The 24,391-nt window shown below is 41.0% G+C and overlaps 1 long non-coding RNA gene across 1 annotated transcript in view; it reads left to right on the plus strand.

The window, feature by feature from the left end:
- The window catches only part of LOC106014879 (uncharacterized), a 62,807-nt gene that overhangs the window by 16,339 nt on the left and 22,077 nt on the right, over positions 1-24,391 (plus strand). Inside the window, exons 6-8 of the long non-coding RNA XR_011810189.1 lie at positions 4,609-4,727; positions 7,945-8,316; positions 13,274-13,443. This is a non-coding gene — a long non-coding RNA (uncharacterized lncRNA). The remainder of the gene's footprint in view (positions 1-4,608; positions 4,728-7,944; positions 8,317-13,273; positions 13,444-24,391) is intronic.

Below are 24,391 nucleotides of genomic sequence, written 5' to 3' on the forward strand. Positions count from 1 at the left end.
TGGGTGCATGATTTATCCTGCCCTGCTCCCGGCCGGCTGCGTGCAGTGCATGAGTGCAACCGGGTGCCTGGGCTGCTCAGGGCAAGCTCCCTCTTGGGATGAGGTCTCGATGGCAGAGAATTCAGCACACAACACACGCAGAAGGCTGTGGCTGAACCTTCCCTGCTCTTTCTATGGTAGATGGCTACATTAAAATTAGTGCCTGCGTGCTACCGAGCTACTATCGCCTGCCTAATTGCAGTGGAGATGTGCACTGCGTTGAATTTCACAGGTCAAATTATCCATAAAATCAACACTTGCTGTAAGAGAACGGTGGTTAATGTAAAATAATGTGATGTGTAATGCAGAGGACTTGTTCCACTGTGTCTTCTGAAGTGACCAACTGATGTATCTGTAGAGCCAGATACAAAAGATTGAAAGCAAACACCACAGAAAAATAAAGTGAGGGCAGTCCTAATAATTAAGATATAATTTATTTTATATAGAATTGTTTTTAGGATAAAACAGATGCTGAGGATAATGGTCACACACGTTATCGTACTTCTGTTTATCTATCCATGATGTGAATGCAGAGATCGTAAATCACCTTTAAATGTCTGAAAGTCAAGCAAATCGCTTTCAGTCACAGGGAAACAAACTCATTCCCAGCCAACCATATGTGCGATAAAGAAAAACTTTGCATTTCAGATGAAATACACCTTGGGATGTATAGATAATCTTGGTTAACAGCTGTGAATGTCTATATATAAAACAAAGGTCACAATTTTACAGGCAATGCTCTCATTTGAATGCAAGAGTTGGCATTTGTTTTTCAGTATTATAGTGTTTGCAAACAAGTTGGGAAAACATTTTCCCAATGAAGCTATGGTAAACATATGGGGGTTATATTACAGTATATAAATGAAATTTCAATTTGAAGAGGGCTGTAGTGGTAAAGTCCTCAGGAAAAAAAAAATAATTTAACAAATATTGGAAGGTTTTCACTGAAGAGCAGTGATGAGAAGCTTTGGTTCTATAGCTAGCTGCTGCCTCTCCTGTAACGTTTGTCACAAATTTACAACTTCTTTCTGTTTCCCCCCTCTGATGGCATGGAAACCACGCACATTTTGTCCCCTTTGATTGCACTCTGCCTTCAGCAAGGAAAAAAGCTGTTGCTGTAGTCCGAAGTCTCAGCCTTGCAGTCCATCCTGAGGCCTGCCCAAGCCCCAGCCCCCAGAGCAGGCAGCGTGTGGCTCTGGCAGGAAGGATGGGGAACGGGTCTGTCCTGGCCCGGACATACCCATGGTGATACCTGTCAAGGGGTGAAATCACATTTCATACACACATCAGCTGTGTTGGCAACTTTTCCCACCGGTGTCAGATTTATCATCATTTCTACAGCCAATTAGCTCCACCAGTCTTTTAAATTAGTGGCTAGGACCCCTCAGAAATACAAGAGTATTCCTTCCTCTCACTGTGGGGTTGTCTATTAAGGAGAGTCTTTGAAGTAATGGAGATAAATAACATGCAGGAATAGGTTGTTATTTGTTTATCTGTACTTGGACTGAGATCATTTGTATCTGGGGTATGTGTGGGACGTTTCATTAAACATTACCAATGCTTGTGCAATTGCAGGAAGGGCTGCAGCATGTGCCAGCCGTGGTGAAGGCTCCTCTTTGCTTTAAAAAAATATCTACTGATTTTTTTTCACCATTGTTCCTTCAGGAACAAACCTGGAAAAACCTCTAGGGACTTTTAGGAAGCTTTTAGCACTACCAGAGGCAGGAAGGCTGCCCCTGGTGAGGGGTGCGGGGATGGGAGACGTGGGTACAGGGGAAGGAGCACAGCTGTTTGTGGGGGAGAAGGACCCAGCACAACAGAAACTTCTGGTTGGTGCTGAATATTTTCATTGCTTTAAGGAGAGGTAAAAGGTGGTCAAGCAAAGTAATTGAGAATACCCATGGGTAAATTTTCAACCCCTATTTAGAGAAGCTATTAGGCACCTGTCAGAGCAATTAGCATGGAAAGTAATTTCCATCTAATTGCAGAATAATTGCAAATCTGCAGTAGCTTTTTTTTTGTTGTTAAAACTAACATAAGTTAATATGCTTCTGATGCTTCTTATGTATCCATGAAACACCTTAATCTACAATTAAAATGTATAAACATGCATTAATCTGAGTTGTGTCCTTTGTTATTTAATAAGAAGGTGAGCATAAAACCTAAGGTTCGTATTTCTGAACTACAAGCCCAGACCCAGGCAGCACCTCCAGCAGAGCACCACGCTTGTGAGCAGCCAGCACGGTGCCTGGCTGCCTGTTGCATGCCCCATTCATTGTGAAATGTAATGGGAAGGGGATTAGATCTGTTGTACCATTTTTCCTATGCTTCTCACGTCTGATCTGAGTAGTTTTGATCTGTTGCGTGAGCCTGACAAAGTGATGTTGTCCACTGATGGTTTGGGTTGGCTCATTACTGGGCAAGTGAGCCTCTTGGTGCAGACCTGACAGCGACCTTGTTCAAATCTTCCACATTCTTGAGTCCATTTTGGGTTTCTGAGGTCATATTTCAAAACTTAAATAAGGGGAGGGGGAAATGGGGGGATTTCCATAGCTGCTTTCATTACCAAGCAGCAGTGTCCCTGATAATTTCAAGCTTTATTTCAAGTTTTACAATAGTTTATCTCATGGTTGGGCTAAACATGCACAATTAAAAATGTTTTCCTCTTGAGCCCATGGCTAGAAGTCTGTTAGCAGGGCTATGAGATGCAGAAATAATTAAATGTAATGGTTGTATGTATGCTCTGAGAGAGCCAGGGCTGCTCAGCCTGGAAAAGAAGAGGCTCAGGGGGGTTTATCCCCAGCTCTCTCAGCCTCTCCTCATAGGAAAGGTGCTCCAGTCCCTTGATGATCTTGGTGGCCTTCCACTGGAGTCTTTACAGTATGTCCAGGTCTCTCATACTGACTCCTGGGAATGGAAATCTGCCCACGTATTGCTGGGCTGATAAGAAGTGTGATTCATTGCTAACCCTTTGGGGGACGGTTTACAAAAAAATCCAAGTCATAGCCTTGTACCGTGTCACGTGCAGGCATACACAGCTTTGAAATAAAAGGAGATCAATGTTCCCATTTAAATGAGAATTATTCTGATTTTGGGGGTCACATGAGAAATGCTGCTTTGCCCTTAAGGTATGTACTTGACTTGATTTAAGCAAGAGATGACCATGTCTGAAATAGCACTATCAGTTTTAGGACTATAATTTGCAAAATGAAAGCATTTTTGTTATTGAAGTTCTGAAAAATAAAGTAGCATTGTAGCTGGATATTTAAGTTAAGTAGGCAGCCAGTGATCAATTCAAATAACATAAAAACAACAAGACTACTCTCCCAATAATCTCGCAAATCAATACAGGTTGAGGAGCTGAATTTTTGTTGTTGTTAACATTATTTTTGGATTGAGCTAAAATGAAAATAATTTTACAGCGCCAGATCTCTACAGGTAAAATAAGAAAACTCTTCCTGTCCTGACAGTTGTGGCAGCCTGAAAACTGGGCGATGTTAAATGAGTACATTTGTAGGATTTCCTACCTCGTTCTGCAGAGCAGTGCCTGAGCTTGCATGTTATGACTATTTTTATTCATTTCATTTTTAACACACTCGCTGAAGCAGCTCATGTTGTCTAAAACCGACTTTCCTCTTCCACTGCCATCCTGGCATCCATTAGGAAGGAACGAACCTTTGATGGCAGTGACTTAGTGAGCATAACAAATCTTTATTTCTCATCTTCAGTGTTAGTACAAGCTGTCAAGTCTAAGCTGCCATTTCTACTCATTTTGGGGAAGGCACGGGTGATCTCTTACTTTTCTGTATCTTCCTCCTCCTCTTTGCGGAATGACCCGGTACTTGGGATTCTGGTTGTCTGTTACATGGGCAATGCAGAAATTACAGTTTTGCCACAAAATTGTGTGGCTGTTCTAAAGCCCGTTCCCAAACGGGCTGTTGCAAGGTGTCAGAAATATATTTTAATGAAAAGCTGCTGTGGGGAATGGAGTCTTTGCTGGTGAGGAGCGTTGGTTAGCATGCAGGTAGGCAAGAACTGCTTATGTCTTGGAGAAAACCATTGCTTGGAGTGGGTATTTTGATATTCTGCACTTCTGTTTAAGTCACTCATTATTAATATCTGCAGCTCTCCTGTGGTCAGTGCTTCAAATCTCTACTTCTGTCCCATCCGAGGCTGTGAGAAATGCACATACATGTCATCAGTTAGACTGAATAAAGCCAACAAACTTACTGGATTTGCCAATAAAGCAGAAATTTCTTTTGGCAATATATTTTTGTACAGGCAGAAAAGTATTTTTAAATTATTTTTTTTTTTACATAGCTTGAAGTAATTGAATGCTTAATACTTACAATATTTCTGCATTTACTTTCTATGAGTACTTAAATATTTGAACATAAAATATGTTCTTTCCCTGTGTTAATAAAATCTAAGCACCTAATAGTCACATTCATTGTAAAAGGCAATAAATCATCTTTGTGAGTTTACTTTTGCCTCCAATATAAATTCAGATTTATGAGCATTTCTGTTACCTGATATATTTGCATTTTTTCTTTTTTTTTTTTTTTTCAGGAAGACTATCACTATCTCCTTCTTCCCAAACATCAAGTGTACATAAAAAGTCATGAAAGTAATGAGGAATCATTAAAAAAATATATATCCTGTCACCGTTTTTCCAATAGACAGCTCAGGTAAAAATTTTTAGCTGGTCTATTGCAGGGATTTTTGAGTAGAAGAAAATGGTAGATCATTGAATAAGAAGAGATACTTGCCGGAGTCAAGTAGAGTTTGAGTACAAATGTAACTTTCTGCACTGTAGATGGATAAAGAGAAATGATGCAATTCTTCCATACAAAAATAGCAAAACATGCCTTTTATTTATACCTGCCCCACTATGTGCGTGTGTTGCTGCTTTTATTGCTTTGTTATTGACTTTGTATTACTGTTCAAGCCGCCCTGTATGCGTAGCAGTAAAACATTTTCCATTAGCGAACAATTTGTTAAATACAAATGTATTTTATGGCAGAAGAAGCTTGTATTTACCAATTGTTTTCTTGAACCTGTGGGATTTTTCATTGTTCCGTGGAGAACTACCTCAAAGCTTTTAGTTTTCAAGTAAGATCAGCCATTCTTGTTTTTCTGGGGCTCTGGAAGGATGTACATGGGAAAATCTCTGACCCTTAGGAAGGATTGTCAAGGAGAGAAATGTATTTATAGGAATGGAGAGAGGCAAAGAAGAGTTTTAAAATTGTGCTACTAATGCATTGTATGGCACTTCCATGAGTTTTTAATAGCCTTTGTGACTTTGCAAAGAAACGTGAACGTAGTTTTAATAAATCTATTAGGTTGCTAAGTGAGGATAGCTCTTTAAAGCAATCATTTATTTACCAGGCCATTAATGCATCATGCACATTATTATGTACATTGCGGTATTCTAATTTACAGATTGTAGCACTTAATCTGAACTAATTAAAGTTGATTTTCCAGTATTTCAGTTCACAGTGTCTTTGAATTACACAAAAAGATACGTACACTTTCTCTTTAGAGGAATTTTGTTTGCTTGAATGCTTCTGATGTCATGAGATGAGTCAGCCTATTTCATTATATAAATTTTTCACTAAGCTATATGTCTTTTTTTTTTTCTTTTTTAGGAAAGGGGGGAGGTAAAATGGGTCTATGAATACAAAATTACTCCTCAGTTTTAACTTCAAAAGATATTTGGACTGCTTCAAAGGATTTTTTTTTTTTTTTTTTTTTTTTGCCAAAGAGATACCATGTTTTTTGAAAATACATGTACCCCCCACACACAAAAAAAGGGCGGGGGGGTAAGAAAAAAGAAAAAGACAAGACTTTGCATATGTTTACAGTGAAAAAATTCATCCTCAGATGACTTAAGCAATTCTGGGCAGTAGTGATTTCACTATATTTGTAAGACTTACTCATTATGTAAGCTTTGATTGGCAGTGGTTGATGCCTCCAGGCTCTTTATCTATATAACTACATTTAAATTAAAAATAAGGCAAAACATTTAGCTGCAACACGTCCCTTATGCTCTGCATTTAGTATTCTCCAGTTGTCACAGAGGTTGCTAAGGGAAAATTTAATTTATCTATTTGCCCTTCTGGAATGTCTGTTTGAACATCCTTCACTGGAACTCTTTTAGAGTCTCAATTTCTTCAGCAATTCTATCTTTCATATTTCTACTTAATATTATTTAATTATTATAATATAGCCACAGGTGAATACGGTGTCATCTGCTGGTGTTTATTTACTTAAGAGAATCAAATGACACATTGTTAATAAACAATGCCTGCATTTTGGAAAAATAAAATAAAATAAAGGGACTCATGCAACACATTCCAATGTATGGTTAACGTTCCTCTTGATTTAATGAGGTATGAATCAAGCGAGAAGCGAATTATAAAAAAGAATAATACTTTTCATCTTGATGTTATCTCTAGTAGGTCACCGCGCTGACATGAATAAATATTCCTCGGAGTAACATGTTCCTCTGTGGTGTCTGTGGGTGGCGGAGGCAGATGCTCTGTGGTTCCTGAGTAGAAAAACATGTTATTTTCAGTAAAAAAAGATGGAGTTTTTCTTTTGAAAAACTGTTTTCAGGAAGCTTGCTAATACGCTTTCTTTTTTTGCTATTAAACCAAGTTGTTTCCTACACTAAAAATCCATGTATCAAAAATTACTTTTCACTTATTTTTACTCTGATTCCCACTATAGGTTGTCCTGGATTATTTCAGGAGAGATTAAGACATTTAAAAGTGGAAATTTGATTTCCTGGCTTCTAGAGTAAGATGCTTTTCTTCACCTTATCTCAGTATGGTAAATCTATAAAATTCTGGAATGTTAAAGTGGGTCAGGGCGTATATGCATGCATGTATCCACCTATAGGAGAAAGTACACCTGCGGACATCTGTCTGTGTGTGGCAAAACCCCACATTTACCCTTAGAGATTTGAAACTTCCATAAAAACAGCTATTTCTAAAAAGACCCCTGTTTCACCTGGAGCTCTGCCCCCAGACTCACCAGGCCATCCCCCTGCTCACACCTCACACACGCGGTGTCTCTGCCATCCTCAGAGGGCAGCCGCAGGCCCAGGTCCTCCCTGTGACCAGAGACCTGAACCGCCAAATTTTTGGGTGGCCACAGACTTTCTAGAAAAGTCTGTCCCGGACTTTCTGGGAGACAACGGGGTTGTCTGAGACCGAGGGCTCACCACCATGACCAAACCCAGCCGTGTCTGCCTCCCGCCGTCCCTGCACACCGATCGTTTCAGGTGCTGAAGAGCTATTTAAGAGAGAGGAGATTTGTTCCTTCCATTTCCCTTGCTGATCTCCCCTCTTATATCAAAATGACTTGATGACACATAAGAAAATGAAGTGCACTTGCTGAGCCTTTATTGAAGGAAAACCTGTATGCTGTTAAATGCTGGCGGCAGTGATAAATAGGCAGGCAGCAAGTGGCTGCGCTGCTTCCCTGTGTTTTTCTCCGAGAACCTGCAGCAGATTGCCTATAATTGCTCATTGCTCTCCATTAGTGTATCTCCCTCCTGGCAACTCTTTAATAGTTTACATCTCTTGGGGCTGAAAATTACTATTTTAATTAAAACAATTTGTTTCAAATGGGGCTCCCAAATCCCCACACGATGTTTTAGGAGCCCTGGGCGAAGAACAGAAAATGGAGAGGAGCAATTGTTTTTAGGGCTAAGAGTGAAGCTGAATGTAGGAGTTTGGGATTCGTGAGCCATTTCTGAGGCCCAACCTTGCAGCTGAGGAAAAGAACCCTCCAACGCGGAGGTCCAGTAGGACTGAAACTTTGTTTTCCAACTATTTTTTAATTGGCCATGGGAGGAGAAAACTCTGAGTTTCTGTTTAGCCTTTTTTTCTTTTGCAGGCTCTGAGAAGCAATGATTTTCTGGAGAAGAAAAAGAAAATGCCAGGAAAAGGAGCTCTGAGCACTTAAATGCTGCAACAACACGCTTTGGAAGTGGGAGGGAGCAGCCAGAGCCATGCATGTGCCATTTGTTCTTCCTGCACGTGCCGAGCTGGAGGCTCATGGTTGCTGTGCCTTTTCTCGGTTCCTGAGGGTTTTGTGCCTGCTGCCAGCTGTGCCCAGGGCTCCTGCTGCGTGCTGGAGCGAGTCCTTCGTCAGGCATCGAGGGGAAGGACTTGGGAAGTTTCCATATCTGGGGCTGGGCCCCGATGCCTGGTGTGCTGGATTCACCATACACCAGCAGCACAACGATCAGCCACTTCATTCCAAGCAGTATGTAATTTTTATAGGTGTCTATATATAATAGAATTTTATTAATATATCTTTACATTTTTTCCCTGAATTATAGCCATATGTGATTTAGTTATGTGTATAAAATATACAAATATGTGTGCACGTGATGTTATTCTGCATAAGCCCAGTGCTTGCTGTGCAGACAGGAGAGGTGGGCGCAGTCCTGTCCTTGGGCTGTGGCTCTCAGCCTCCTCGAGGGGAGCACCCCGGCATCCCCACCCCTGCGTCCTGTGCTAACTTGGTATGGAGCCAGGCTCCCATCTTCTCCCTCTGTAGTCTCATAAATATTACATTTCTCCTTCAGTGTTGGCTCAGCTTTATTTTATCATCCCTCTTCTGTGCAACTGCTCTCGCCATTAGTCTGTTATATTACAGAGGAGGAGAGGCAGCTCCCCAGCAGAGGCGAGCCCGGCTGCTAGGATGCAGGGCTGTGATTTAAGCACCACTTTGCAGAGAGTGGTTTTGGACTCTCAAACTGCATCACGCAGTTATTTAATTCATGTCTGCCGATATTGCCTGTTTCCCAGCTCTCCCGTACTCACTCCCACACCAGTGGCAGCGCCTCCATGGGAGCTGGGGGCTGTGGCCAAGGGTCTGATACGGGACATCTGTGGTGGGGGCTGGCACCCCACAGCAGCCCAGGAAAGCCAGATGGGGCCATGAGTATTGACTGAGAGGAGGCTGGTCTTGAAATGTCTTAATTGTTAGCTAAAAACTTCTTGATAACTGTGCCTGCCCAGGCACTGAGCACGCCAGGGTTAGAGCTGCCCCTACCTTTCCTGGCTCTGGCTGAGATGTTAACACACGAGGTCTGTGCTGTACCCCATGGCAAAATTTAAACAACAACCACTCTCAAAGGCTAGGATTACCAAGGGCTCAAGATGAGAAACATGGCACCATGCAGAACATGTGAGAAAGTCTCAGGTTGGGGCAAAAAACGTATCTGTGCTGTGCATGATGCAGCAGTCGTGGTGAGCAGCCAAAAATAACCAGAGACCCCCAGAGGAGCCCAGCTGCTGCTGCACTGCCCCAGCTCAGTGCAGTGGGAGTGCATGGTGAGCTTGCAGGCTTCTGAAGACAATTAAGCTGCTAGGGCAAGGAAATGTATTTTGCCCTCTGCAAAACCGATAGCACTTATTACCGTTCCAATTCTCACATTATTCTAACTCCAGTTTGGCTGCTTTGTCTACTTTCTTCCTGTTTTGTATGCTTCCCAGCTTGCCTGCCTTGCCTTTCCTTCTTCTCACCATTGCTTTCTGCATTTATGGCCAGGCAGTCGTTTCTGACTTCTTATCTTAAAAGGCAAAGAAACTCTGTGCATTGCTTTAAAAATCTGCCATATTATTAGGAATGCCTGGCTTTATTTTAGCTTTGTACCGAGCCTTATATGAATATTATTTATGCTGCTTACGCTGTTGGTCCCTACTGCTGTCAAATCTGTGAGGTCTGAATAATTTCTGGTACATGCTTAAATGATATTTGTTTGTTTGTGTAGCTCTGCCTGTATGCCTAGGGTCCAAACAGACTTCACTTTCAAGTGTGTTGATAGTGTAAGACCTAATTAGTTGCTCTGTAAGTGCCTGTGAACGTTCAGCCCTCTCCCATCATTATGCTGGGCCATTTTTATCTTTCTGCCACAGATCCTGTCCCAGTAGGTAGTGTCAGGCCTGCCAGGTTATTATGAAATTGCTGACCATCTGTTATCTGTGGGTTTTTGGTCTCTGCCAAGCAGTGCCCTGAAGGGAAGAGGCTGGTTTCTTCATTAAAATACATTTCAACTTTCTTGAGCTGTCCCAAAATTAGTTGCAGCTTTTGTTGCTGCAATAGAGCTGCCGTAGAGGTGGTATATGCGCATCTTCAAATAATTTAAACTTTGTCTTTAAGGAGGGCTAGGAAAAAAGATCTCTGTTGGAAATGCAGATTCCCTCGCAGGCTGAAGGAGCAGTATTTTTTCCCTCACTGTTAGCAGGCAGCCTTCCTCTCCTCCTCAGGGGAGCCAGGCTGGCTGCGGGAGGCTGGCGGCGGTGGCGTGTCCCAGAGCTGATGTCTGGACGTGAGCAGCTTCTCCAGGACATTCCTGCTATCTTGTTGCACTGCTGACAGTTCAATATTCAATGCTGGTGCCTGGTCTGGTGCTCTTTGCACACCCAGACCTGATGTTGATTTGTACCTCATGTCACAGGGGTACCTGGCTGGGTGCAGGGTCAGGTCTGGCTGCGTTTCTCCACCCTTCCTCCTCATGCCCTTGTGATGGTGACTTTGCAGAAACAGAAGAATACTGAGGGATTACCAAATAATCGTACAGGATCCGAGCAGCCCACAGAGATTGCTGGGGTTTAAAGTTTACGTGGCGGCCTGATTGCCCTGAAAGCTGCTCCCTCCGACCCGAGCACGAGCCCCACATCCAGCAGCAGCGATGCCCCTGCTCTGTCTGCTCCCTAGAAACAGCTCTGCTGCTTGGTGAGGTATAAACCGCACGAGTGGTGGGATTTTTTTGTTGTTGTTCAACAAGAAAAAAACAGTGTACACACTTTAGTTCAAAGAAAAACATGTACTATGATTCACAGCGCCTAATTACAGATGACAGGCCAGGTAGTTGTTGTTACCCGTGCTATTAGATGTTTTTCCTGATACATGATGCTGCCACTTTCCCGCAGCTTTGAACACGTTTCCCTTTCATTACACCAGGAGATGTTAGTTTGTTATCAGTATTTGTAGTGCTGGGAAGCATATTTACCAGGAAAAAATAAATGCAAAGCATTTGCCTTTTTTTTGTTGTTAGCTTTTTTACAAGCATGTATACGTGTGTATATATATATACATATATATATTCATAAAACCTACTCGTAGTTGTTTTAAATAACAGTCTTGGTTTCATAGCATGTCGTCTCTTAGAATTTTTTTTTAGACTTTTATATACAGGTTTTGGAGGCAGCATGGAAAAAAAACAAACAAACAAACAACAAACAACTTGGAAAAAGATTCGTTCTGCTGGACATATAATGATTGTGCCATGATTTGTGTTACTTTTAGGAAGAAGATGCAATGAATTCATTTGATAATTTGAACCCCTACACAGAAGTAATTTTATGCATTGCAGATATAGCACATGCATATCACAGCATGCACAAACTACCAAGAGCTTAAAGTCTAGTTAACTGAACTGTGCTGTGTGAGGTTGTGCATGTGTGTTTTTGTGAATATGGCATTGAAGAAAAAACTGAGCCTTCAGTCTAAGCCCTGAGTGTCTTTATGGCATCTGATGAACCAAAAGAAAGGAAGAATTTTTCAAGCACACAAATATCTGCAATGCAATTTACCTAAACTCTTACACTTTCCTACTTGGGACAATCTTCTTTTATCAAGTGGCATGGTGTAATCATTAAAACCTCTGTATCTGTGAAAACATATTTATGAAGTACAAGTAATTATTTGATTGACTAAGAATTCTTGCTAATCAAGTTGCAATGAGCATTAAGGAGTGCACTGAGCCTAGTAAATCCGAGGAAAAAAAAAGAAAAATGAGGAGAACTCAAGAAAATACCCATTATTCCTTCAGGATGTATTAATTGTTCTTGAACTCTCGAGTGCTGATAAATATTCAGATGCAATGGCATGTCCAACTAAGAGGAGAAACCATAACAGTTTTTAGAAAACCTGACCCGCAAGGTAAAATAACACATGGAAATACTTCTTATGAACTCATATATCACGTTCCAAAAATGATGGGCCTTTGGGCTGTAGCCTTTGGAATGACACTGGGCTTGATGAAGCATACAGGCTTTCAGATGACTCTGGTTTAGTGAATGGCCATGTTGGAGTCAATGTTTTGCTTTGGAGCTGAATGTCTCTGTGCAAGATAATGCAGGAACCTAGAGGATGGTGAATGCTTTCAGATATGATTAATGTAATTAATGTTAAGGGACTAATAAATCTTAGTTTAAACTAAGCTTTGAAAGTAAATGATAAGAATTCCATTATAAGAAAAATTAAGGAATCCACATTGATGTTTTTTCTTCTTCTCTTAGTATAATTCAGTGCCAGAAGCGAGGTTTTTATTTATTTACTTTTATTTTTTTAAATATATGGAGCCTACTATTATCTTAGATATACAAACGGAAGGAACTATTATATTAAAGTTATAAAAGCTTAAAATACTGTTTCCGTGATTGTCATATTAACTTCAAACTCAAATGTAGCTACCTCAATAAGCCTACAATAAAACGAGTAATTATTTCATGTCCTGCATAGCATAGTACTTGCTATGTACATAATGTTATCAGTTGCTGACACTGCTGTGAAAATATATATCTGAGAAAAACAAATCAAGCTTTCCAAGCAGCAATAAATGTTTTGTATTTTTCAGTGTTGGTTATTATGGAAAACATACTTTGAAGCTCAAAATGTTGTTTCCATCCAGAAAACTGCTTTCTTTTGAGTTTAAACAAGCAAGTAATCCTGTAAAAAATAATGGGATTAATTAAAATGCACATGTGTTTGGGAAGTATCCATGACCATAACAGAGATTTACTTTTTCATACCTTATTGCATAATTTTTCTTGAATTTCCTGCAAGATTTTTAAGATATTTTATGTCTTTGTTTATAAAAGGAAACTAGGGATTGCTAATCCAGTTAGTTTTAAGGCAATGATTGAATGAGCATATTCCAACATTTTGCAAAACATTTCTATTTCTTAGGTAATTATATTTCTCAGTAAATATATTATTAGGAAGAATTTACATCTTCAGTATTTCTAATTCAAAACAGAGATAATTTTATTCTGTAGTTTTTACTAATCTTTCGCTATATTCAGCTAAACAATGTGACTAACACCCATCGAAGAGCAGGCGTTTCAGCTGTTGATGCGAGCATATCTGACTGCAGCAAGAAAAAGCCATCCCCCGTTAATGGCACCTTCATTCTCGTTTTTACCAGCCTGCCTGCCTGCAAAACGTCCTTGCTCTGCGCTGATGGCAGCCTTTGTGATAGTTTCTGGGAAGCTGATGCTCGCACGTGTGCCAGGGACTGGCTGGTGAGTGCAGACAGGATTCCCTTCTGGACCAAGCCACCGACGAGATGGGTTTTTTGCAGCTCCAGCTGCACAGGTACAATGTAAGCTAAATATGCTGTCTGGTTTTCCGAAAGCTGAAAAATGTCACTATTGATTACCTGGAAGCAATCAGAAATTTTCGTCAAATTTTGAAAGATTTTGGTGTGCTTTTCTTTTCGGTGGCTGCATCGAAGTTCAGGGAAGGAAGGCTGCCCTCATAGCTGGTGGTTAATGGCAATTCTGCAAATAACTGACGCACGCAGACATAGTTAAGACTGGAAGAAGGAGCCTTCAGAGACTACTAAATAAGAAAGAAAGAGTGTTAGGCAGTTCCTGGAGTCTGTGAGAGTATTTTAGAGATATACAGGTACAAAGTACGTGCTTTCCCTGCTCTTACACTTCTCTGTAGACGTCCATTGCTGACCTTGGTCCCAGACAATAGAAATCTGGGTTTTAATTTGGGAGACGTTCAGTGTAAGGGGATTTGATTTGCATGTGTTCACCTGGGGCAGACAGCCCTCCTGTTCATGATTCACCTGATGCAAGCACTTGAGTGCCAAGCACAACGCAATCACCTGGTGGCTGGGACAGGTCTCGTGTGCTGGGGCGAGGACACCTGGTTCTCTTCTCATGGGTGGGGAAGTAGTCCATGGAAACAGGAGCACTGAGAGAGGGAGAGCAAATTCTTTCCAAATGTGATATAAAATCAAGGTGAGAGCCCTTCTTCTGGGGTGGGCAGAGAGGGGAATCAGGGACTTCAATGCAAGCTACCTATGTATTGGCTGAAAATCCTCAGGGCCAGGCTGCTGGGGGAAGGAGAAGCAACACATCCTCACCCGATGCTTCATTGTAATGAGAAAAACAGCTAAAAAACATTTTGGGTCATTGTAAACAATTTTCTTTTCCAGTTTGGCTACTGAACTGAAAAATCAATTATTCTTACAGCCCTGCTGGAGATCTTGGGTTCAGTCCTTGATTTGTCTGCCAAGGTTGCAGAGAAAAACATTTGTAAGGCTGTAATAGTAAATCAGATGCCTTTGTCTTCTATATGCTGCACTCCTAGGCTTTGGACCTAATTGCGCTGTTTTGCTGGCCCTTGCTGTGATAAAATATCCACAGATAATGAGATTTGAATTCTGGGAACTGGCTGCTGGATGAGGGAACCAGTGGAAGAGAGCATGAATTTCGCAGCTTCCAGTTTGTGTTGACGTTATTTATATAAGACATCAGCTGAAGACATGTAAGGTCAAGCATGCCGAAGTATATATATATTCTTTACATGAGATACGATTCAAAACAGCTATCATAAATAGGTATGAACTGTTCTGATCGATGTTTCTGAGCAAATATTCTCTAGCGGCAGTTTTGTGAGAGCTTTCTCATACCTTTCTGAGGTTATAGACAGAAAATGGGGTGGGATGAAATACCAGTCTGACGTATTATGATAAATACCAGGCATGTTTGGAATGCTCACAGGACTACATAAGCTCTTAGAGAGCCTCTGAAAACTGCAGAAGCTATTGGAGAAGGCATTTGTTACCCCTGTTGTTTTTTTTTTTTTTATTTTCTTTTTTTCCCCGTGGTATGTATTTGTATTCAAGTCGTGGAACCGGCAGATTCAGGACATTTAAGGAGTTGCACAGATATTCTTGCAGTATCCAAAAGCAGCCCTGAAGTAACCTGGCCTGTTCCCAAACTGCAACTGGGCTGTTCTTTGTTTAGAAGAAACAAAACAGCAGTGGCAAAATGCTGCATAAAGAAGAAAAATAAGTTCAAATGTTGAAGCCTGGTCAAACACTAAAAAGTAGCAAAAAGGAGCTCCAACTTTTCTGTTTTACTCTTCAGGACTTCACAGAGGCTATCACAGGTTTGTGGGGAGGCCGGTGCCCTATGCATTTTCCACGACTATCATTACAGAGGTGTGATGTTGGCACCATGGTTTATTGACTGATTGAGGCTGTCAAGTTAGGTATGTGCAACTCTTGGAGCTGACTGGGATAAGCATTGAATTTAACAGAGATTTTTGTTCTGAAAATATGGATGGATGTCTCACAGTCTTTTCCCAAAGGGGCCTGGTTCAGGCTGGAGCACAGCTCTGGGAAGTGTTCTCAGGATGGCGCTGGCAACTCCTGCTTTTTGTCTGTGGGAAGAAGATATTTCTGCTGCAAACCAACCTCAACCCTAGGGGTTTCTACCTATGCTATTAGGTTTTTACTTGTTAGCCCAGCAGGGACTGCTGGAAAGTGCACAGTTCATTGGAAAGAGAATTCATCAGCTCAAATGATCGTGAATGTTTCTTTTCTTTGTATATATTAGACCATAGACTAAGTAGTATACATTTCTTTCTGAGAAGAGAATATTTTCCCTGCTAAATATATATCTTTGGGATCCATTTTTTTTTTTTTTTTAAAGCAGATAGAGTGCTTAACTAAATTGTGGAACTACTAAAGAATAACTGAATAACTGAGGTGGAGATGAGTAATGAGATAATTAGTGAAAGTTATGGAAAATGAGCTCATCAGTGAGCACACAAAGATGCTGGTATCAAACATTAAAGGTGTAAGTGGCTGAAAGGCAACAGGGTGCTTCTGATGGCAGTTTACCTGTGCTGTAATGTCATCTTCTGACTCACCAGTTATTGTCCATCTTGAGATAAAATGTTAGGTAAACCTCAGAGATAGCCTGCCTCATGGACTGTGAGAGTAGAATTTGATTTGTTTAGAGAAGGTAAGTTGGAAGAGGGACAGATGATGATAAAAACTGATCCAGCAAGATGGGGTCAGTAATACATCATAAGATGTGTGTGAACTGTAGGAGGCTATCCTAATCCAGCAGCCCTAAAAATATAAACCAAAGAAATGACAGTCATGTAGTCTGCCATGGGGTTTTTACTGTGTAATGTCATTTAATGTCAGTCACTTCACAGAGATGCTTTTGCTAAAGGTGTGCTTCGTGCTGACGAGCTCACAGGCTTGCACTTTGCCTGATCTCTCAGCTCTGAGCAGACTTTCCCTAGAACCAGGTTAACTAGTCGTAGCAGAGCTGAAGCCAAATCAAATGAGCAGACGTTTACATTTCTGGGATAATACTAACCACATCTGGAGTGATACGAGCAAGAAATGCATAGAGGAAGAAAATTCAAAGAGTAATGTTTCTGCAGTTGTATCAATATTCCCTGGCTTGGCTGTACTTGAGGAAAAAAAGTCATTTAGTTCCTTTGCAGTTACATCTGCATTCTTGTTAAGTGTTATACAATAAAATGCATTGATCAGACACCTCACAGTTGAGAAAAAAAGTTGTTATAATGACTAAATTGCCTTAATTAAATACTTGCACTGGTCTGCTGGGTAGAAGCTACCTGACACCCTGAGTCAATCTGCCATGGTTCAGACTTCCTGGCTGCCCGTAGCATGAATTTTGGAAAAGAAAATACAGAAAAGGGAGAAAAGAAAAAGAGTCCAGCAACTTTCTGTGAAAAACAGCCCCTTTTGCAAAATAAACAATCTCCTGTCATGCCAGCAGACGATAAAAGGAGTGAGGTGTAGGGTAAATTAGCAGCTTGTCAAGGAAGGCTTTTGCATGGAGATGACATGATTGGACTTGAGGCAGCACAAACCCAGCAATTGATGTACACGTGCTGTAGCAAATCGCTATTTTCTTTCTTGCTGTAACAAGGATGAGTGAAGGTAAGATGAAAGGGGATGCCTGTCTTACCAAAAACTTCTTATTAGCTTGGTAAATGCTTATTAATTTAAGAGCACGCCTGGTGCCATGCCGTCAGTGACAACAAAATCCTCCCTGCGTGCAGTGGCTGTTTCCCAGGCCCATCATGAGGTCTCGGGCAGTAGTTTTGTCTCAGCTTTACATGCTTTGCTGCTGGGGTGGGGGCTCAGCACCACTTTGAGCACAGGTTTTTTTGGTGGCTGTGAAGCCCTGGTCCCTCTGCCCCTGCTCTCCGAGGCACCTGGGCTCTGTAGCCCTTTGGTGTGCTCCTCCTAGATCGTTTTGTTTCCTGGCTAAAGCACCCTAGCCTGTGTGGTCCAGCTTAACATATGTTGGTGTAATATCTGGAGTGCCTTTGTTGTTAATGTGTTCCATCCTATTTAACCGTTCCTACTTAGTTTTTTTTTGTTGTTGTTTTTTTTTGTTTTTTTTTTTTTTTTCAAAACCTCCCCTGATGAAGGACTTCAGGAAAAATTCTCCTGGTGGCCCCGCTGGATGCTGTGGCCTTCCCCAGCCTTCTCCATGTTCCCTTTGCCAGCTGTAGGTCTGTGAGGAAGGCTTTTCCCTCTAAAACCTCATCTAGGTCATTCTTATGCAGGTGTTCACTCCTCCTGTTTTTCACCGTACTCTCTACTAATCCTAGTCAATAGGACACTGAGGGTTATCCGGATACCCTTTAAATTAATTGGAGAGTGATCACAAATGAATAATTATTTGAACTTTCTTTTCTGTCCAGAGAGAGCAGGTTAGTACTTCATATACATATTCATACGTAGTGTGAGGCCTTGTGAAGCAAACAGGAGAGATGTCAGGGCAGCTCCTCGGTAATCTCTGCTGCCTGGGGAACGGCTTGCTTTGGGCATCGTCAGCTTTGAACAGGTCCCTTTGAAGCAGAGAAGAATTGTAGTTGTGTTCCCCTCCTCTGGGTTACAGGACTTTTGCCCAAAGAATTTAAGGAGTTTTGTGGCTATCTCTCTATAAAATTTATTTATAATTTGTATCGTACAACATGGTAATATGTTAAGACCTGCTTGCATGTAGGTGTGAAAGGAGAAAGTGCCATCGATAGCCCAGCTAGATTTAGAAAATAACCTTACAAGATCATCTGCCCTTGATATTTGCTCTTGCCTCTCCCTCCCCGTTCTTCTGTAGAAATTGATCCCAGGTGCTCAGAGTATTTAAGCATAAAACAAATTTTCTGCATTTCTAAGCCTTCCTGAGAGGGACTGCAGCATTGTTTTTTTGAAATTCCTGTTATGTTTTTGGTCATTTTTACTAGAAATCTGGGCTGTGCATGAAGCCAGGTCTGGAGCCCTCACTGTGGGGATTTGATTTTCCAAGTGAAAACCTGGGATGTTCCTCCAGGGACATCCTCACTGGGGATGTTCCTGTGCCTGCTGCTGTGTGGTGCTGCGTGTCCTGCACAGCATCCTGCAGCTGGCCTAATTGCAGGAGGAGGAAAGACAAATCCGAAAGTGGCAGGCTGGCTATAATGATGCTTCCCACAGCTAAATAATATTAGAAAACTATCAAAAAAACGACTCCCAAACAAACAGAAAAGTGCTTTTGCCTAATAAGTACCTCTGAACAAAATACTTGGTAAATGACTTGAGAACTAAAGCTTCCACACCTTCCAAATACATGGGGATTAGTTTCCTTTACAAACAGTTAAAGGTACACACCAGCTGTGTTTCAGCTGTGAATTGTGCTCTGTACAGGTTTCTCTTTGTGCTTTTTTTTTTTTTTTTCTTTAGGTTTATTAAGGTCTCTTTTGATTCCACTTTTTGTCTCCCACTCTTTTATTAATATAAATGGTGTGGCTTCTAAGTGGCAGCCACTGACAGTGACATATTTTTGGCTTATTTCTAATTTAAAACTTTTCAGTCACTGTTTTCCTGAAGTTTCGAGCAATTCCCCACCTGATGTTCAAAATCAGTTCCTGAAACATTGACTTCAATACCCTGCAGAGCCGTGTAAATGGGACACGGAGCAGATTTTGGCCAAGGAGGATCCTTTCTTTCCACCTGTTTGGGTGGCATCGAGCTGCGCAGGCCAGCAGAGCATCACCTCGCTGGAAGCAGGGGCAGAACAGCCCCACTGTGCTGCACTGCCTGCTTGTATAGGGGGATAGGAAGCATAAACTTTGCCTTTTTCTTTAGTAACATTTTGGCATACAAATGTGCTCTGAAAAAACACCTCGTAGCTGTCAGAACTGTGGTGAAGCAGGTCAGTCAAAATCTGCATGGCCAGTCATAATAGTAATTTTCCCATATAAGAGACAGGCTTCCAGTGTTTGCAGTGTCAGAGAACCTCAGTGACACTCCTAATTTTTCTGATTGGGGTATATTTAAGATGGTTCGGTTACTGAAACAGAACGCACTGAGCCTTGTCAAATTGACAAGAGCACATCGTATATTTTGCTTGCTCTTCAGAGTGACAAGAGGAAAAAAACCCAAACACTACAGTAATTTTTTTGTTTGTCTTTTTCAAAATGATAGACATTTGAAGCTGGCATAGCCACTAACACATTTTTGTGTTTTTCCATCTGCATGTGAAATCCATCTGTTTGCAGAAATTGTTTTTACACAGTTCATAATCCCATTGATTCTTAGATATTAGAGATTGTGTTTATAATGGCATAGGAAACCATTTTTATTAAGAATCAGGAACTGAATTAGATAATTAGATTTATTGATGGGAAATTAAATTTAACAGGGGAGAATTGCCTTAAGTTAGCGTAACAAGATTTTCATTATTCCTGATGTAAAAAGTTTCTGCTTTAGTAGATGCTTGCCAGCTAGTGGGACACGAGCTGGTGTGCCTGGAAAACGTGATTCTTTGATCACATCACTGCAGGTCATCCCAGCTGGCTAGATTTTTCTTGATTAATCAAACATTTTCTATTTTAACAGCCTTTTATATACTCTTTTTATACTTTTCATATGCTCGTATACTTTTGTTGTAAAACAAAACTGCACAACAGAGATGCTTTGTGTATATGACTCTCTTCTATATGAGGCAGAACTGATGCACCATTTCTGTTGTGTCTGTGATGTGTTTCGTGGTTGTAATATACATATATGTATTTCAGCTGTGCGTCTCTTAGCTAAATTCACTTGAATTTTCTAGGTGAAATCCACCATACTGGCTTGAATGAAGAGGTGAATGTTGAGGCCAAAACAGTTCAAATCCATGCATGTGCATTTAAAGAAAAGGAAAAAAAAAAAAAAAAGAATAACAACATTTCTGGCATTTTTCAACTTTTTAAAAATCAAAGTTACGTATGACAGGCAAAACGTGAGCAGTACATACGTGAGAAGGTTTGCTATAATTACTTAATATTTTAATCTGAGACTTTATAGGACAAAAGCATTGATGCTAACACCTGCAGGAGAGGAGGGAAAAAAACCCTGCTGGCTACACGAGACCAGCGTGCTCTGCCATCCCGTGCTGCAGCGTGCAGTTGGCGTAAGTACAAAGGAACAAGTAGAAATGTAGTTTGCTGGGACAGATGTCAGGAGAGGGTGCACAGCTTCCTATCAAGGCACTGCTGCAGGAAAAAAAAAGAAGTGATTCCTATGCCCCAGCTCTTGTGGGAAGCAAAAGCGTGCCAGATGGCAGCCCAGGAAAGATGCACGACTCATGCTGTCAGGATGAGAATCAGAAGGGCCTTCTTAAAATCAGTTTGTGCTTTTGCAGACAGCCACAGCGAGAAGCACTGCATTGCCATTATGTGATTACAGTTGCTTCAAATCCCTGCAGGCCACGGGAGCTGTGTGCTGCAGGAGGGCACTAGAGAGCCTCTGAAGATGGCAAAAAGCACAGAAATGCCTTAGTGTGACGTGGTGGTGGCTTTCCCCTGAGTGATGGAGCTCAGGCCATACCTGCACGTGAGGTGTCACTCTTATCAGCAAAGTTTCTGAGCAAATGTGATGAGCCTGACATGAAGTGTTTGTACATTTGTGTCTTCTAACCTCCCCTCCCAAGCCAATCTGTTTGGACTCCTCATAATGTTTAACTTTGTGCCATGCTCCAGCAACTGTTTTACTGCCTTGCAGAAGGCCACGACAGACACAGATCCTTCCTGCTTGCAGAGCTGGTTCACGTGCAGACCCCGCTCAAAGCATCCCACCAGCGATCAACGGGTGGAAACTCCTCCACTGGAAACCACACAAAGGAAGAGAAATACTAAAGAAAGACTGAAAAGCATGGCAAGCACAACTCATGCCAGGAAACACTCAGCAGGGCAGCATCACCTAGGAAGAAGGAACTGTGCATCTTCTATAACAATCTTCTGTTTTTCCATTCCTGTAAATTTTCCCATTTATTAGATTTTTTTTTTTTCTCTTGCAAAGTAACGGTGAACTGTTACACTTATGGTAATTCGCTAATTCCCCAAATGACTTATAACTTGACTTGTCCTTTCATTTTTCCTCTTCGTACTTAAAGCTACTTCACACCAGGTACATCTTCCATTCATATGCTAACAATACTCTATTGAAATCTGTAACAATCTCCTTATTATCTCACTGCCAGCTTTATTCTTTTTTTTTTTTTTCCACCTTTTGTTTCTTCGAAATAAAACATTTCTGCAAAAATACAGCTATTCAGATACTCCACACTCATTCATAAAATCTTCAATTCTGCCATTGTGATAGCTTTTCAATTGTGTTGTCTTTATTGAGTTACTTTCTTAGCTGCTATTTCAGATTTCACTATTTTAATATTTCAGTGCCTGTTTCTACATAGCTTCTTGATTGTTCACTGGTCTTTTAAGTCATAACTCAATCATGTTTTTCTGTATCCTCTCAAACTTCTGAATTGTTGGGCACACTTGCTTGGCTTTTCTCATATTCTCTTTAAGACTTTGTGATTGATTCTGGTAAGAATCTCTCTATCTTATTTTTCCTGGAAGTTCCTTTTATTATCTCTATAAAAACTCCCATGTCAGTTCAATTGAACAAACTGCATTTGTACCCGTGACAATGCAGCCATCCAGTTTATGATAAAATGTATTTTTTTTTTTTTTTTGTAAAGCATGGTATTAACTTTCCATTCTCATGCATTTGGAGATTTTTTTGTATTTTTTCCAGTTTATGCTGGCGCTGTTATTCTGTCTGAAGTCACATGAATTTTAGGAGAGTAATTTCAAACTGAGTGTTTCCTGTATGAGATGGGACTTTGACAGGAAGATGTGACTCTTCATAAGAGATGTTGATTCTCCCTCCCTTCAGCCACCCTCCATGAAGAGGTCCTCTTGTGACCAAGTTATCTTTTCTATGGTGATCCATACCGTACAACTTTTGCACCAGTACATGGAACTGGGAACCTGTTTTTGAAGTTCTTGTACCTCAAACATGTGTAGAATATCGCTAATTTCTGGACAGATTTGTTTAGTTCCAGCAAGACCACTGAGCTGCATGTTTGCTAATTTACCAACAGGCTCTAGTTCACCATTTGAGGAAATTTATGATAAGAACGGCGCTAGAAAATAGTATAATAATATAAGCAAGCAAATATACACAACTTTCACTTTTTTTTTTTTTTTTTTTTTTAACAGAATATCTCAAAGGATTTTATGGAGCAGTCATCATCATCATCTCTATCTGGTAGGGAGAATGGAGGTGCGGTGACTGATTTAACTAAGCTGTTGAGAGCAAGATAAGAGCACCCAAATCTCCAGGGTTTCAGTCCTGCCCTGCAATTCTGGCTGTGTTGGTTTTCTTTTGTGAGTTTCACTTTGTTTTCTCACTGGATATTTGTCTTAGGAGAAAATCAGATAGCAATTTTCTTACCACAGTGTTTCACAGTGCATATGAAAAACAATATGAACACGTTGTAAAGTGGGCTGGAAAAGTGGGCTGTGGCTGAGAGTAGGAAGATGCAGAATTGCTCTTGAAGATTTCCTGTAGCAGTGTGTCACCAGGGAGCTGATTAGCAGTGTCTGGGGACAGGCAGTGGTATGATACATTTGCCACTTACATTTTAATAGCCTATGAGTCAAGATATCTTCTGAGTCTGAAATTCCTTTCTGCCCTATTTCTTTTCTTTGGGTTGAAAAAACTACAACAACAAAAGTTCCTAAAAGAGCTCAAAAGTAATTTTTCTCTTTAGTCTACTGACTAGTAGGTGTGTTTTAAAGGGAATAGGCAGCACATAGAATGTTTGCTTACAAAAGATTTGTTTCACTTCCAGTATAATATGGATATTATGAAAGAGATGCAGAAGACGTGGTAGGAACTGCAAATGTTTGCAGTCTTAATGTGAAAAATGTCCACTCATGGTATGAAAAATCACTGCTTGCTTCGGTAAATTTTCCTTTAGCAGTAGCCATGTCAGTTGCCAAAAGTCAGGGAAATGTTATAAAATGTGAGACAAATGTGCCACGATGACTTTTCATCTTTATTAGACATGCATCCATATAAAATATGCAAGTGATGCAAATAAGCAGAAATGTGGAAGGTGTCTGAAGTGTGGCTGGTTTTACTGAGGCACCATGATTTTGGCAGTCACTTGCAAGATGAATGTTTTCTTTAAGAATCCAGGTATTGAGTTCCTTTCAAGTCAGGCACCTTTTTTTTGCCCAGCCGGGAGCTTTGATGGTTATCGGAGTTGTGGACGGTGTTGGGCTGTCACTGCTTCTGTGTGGCTGGCCTTCAGGTGGCCGTGGTGTGATTGGCAGTGCTGGGGAAGAGCATCCCTTCTGATGACAGCCCTGCCAAATGCTGTGTGTGCTGCCTTTGGGGGGATGGCTCTGCTGGCTGTAGACATGAACGAGCCTTTGCTGCTGCGTTTCGCCGTGACCCCCAGGGATGCTTTCAGTCCCACTGCGAGTCTCCCACAGACCTCTTGGGAAGGAGATTTTCCCCTGGGTTTGCAGGCAAGTCCTGTCATCTGCGAGTTCAGAAATTGCATTTGGCGCCTGGTAGAGGAATAGAGAAGAAAATGCATTTCTCATTTTCACCCTCTCTTTTTTTTTTTTTTTTTTCCTTTTTCTCTCTCTTTCTGCTCCTGTTCCAAGAAACGTTCCCCAAGAATTGCTGTATTTTTCTTATGGAAGGATAAGTGCTAAAAGCCTACTCAGCCTTGGTGCAATCTAAATAAGTAATGACAGATATCTTGTGATGAGTCCCGCTGTATAAGAGAGACCTTTTGAAAGACCACCTTTGTCCCTAAAAAAAAAAAAAAAAAAAGCCATTTCACATCTGAGACAAAAAATGAAAGGTGTTCTTAATCTCTTTTGGAGTGTCTAATTTAGATATTTTTGAGTCCATCTCCCT

The sequence above is a fragment of the Anas platyrhynchos genome, chromosome 6, assembly GCF_047663525.1.
Source record: "Anas platyrhynchos isolate ZD024472 breed Pekin duck chromosome 6, IASCAAS_PekinDuck_T2T, whole genome shotgun sequence".
Taxonomy (NCBI): Eukaryota; Metazoa; Chordata; class Aves; order Anseriformes; family Anatidae; genus Anas; species Anas platyrhynchos.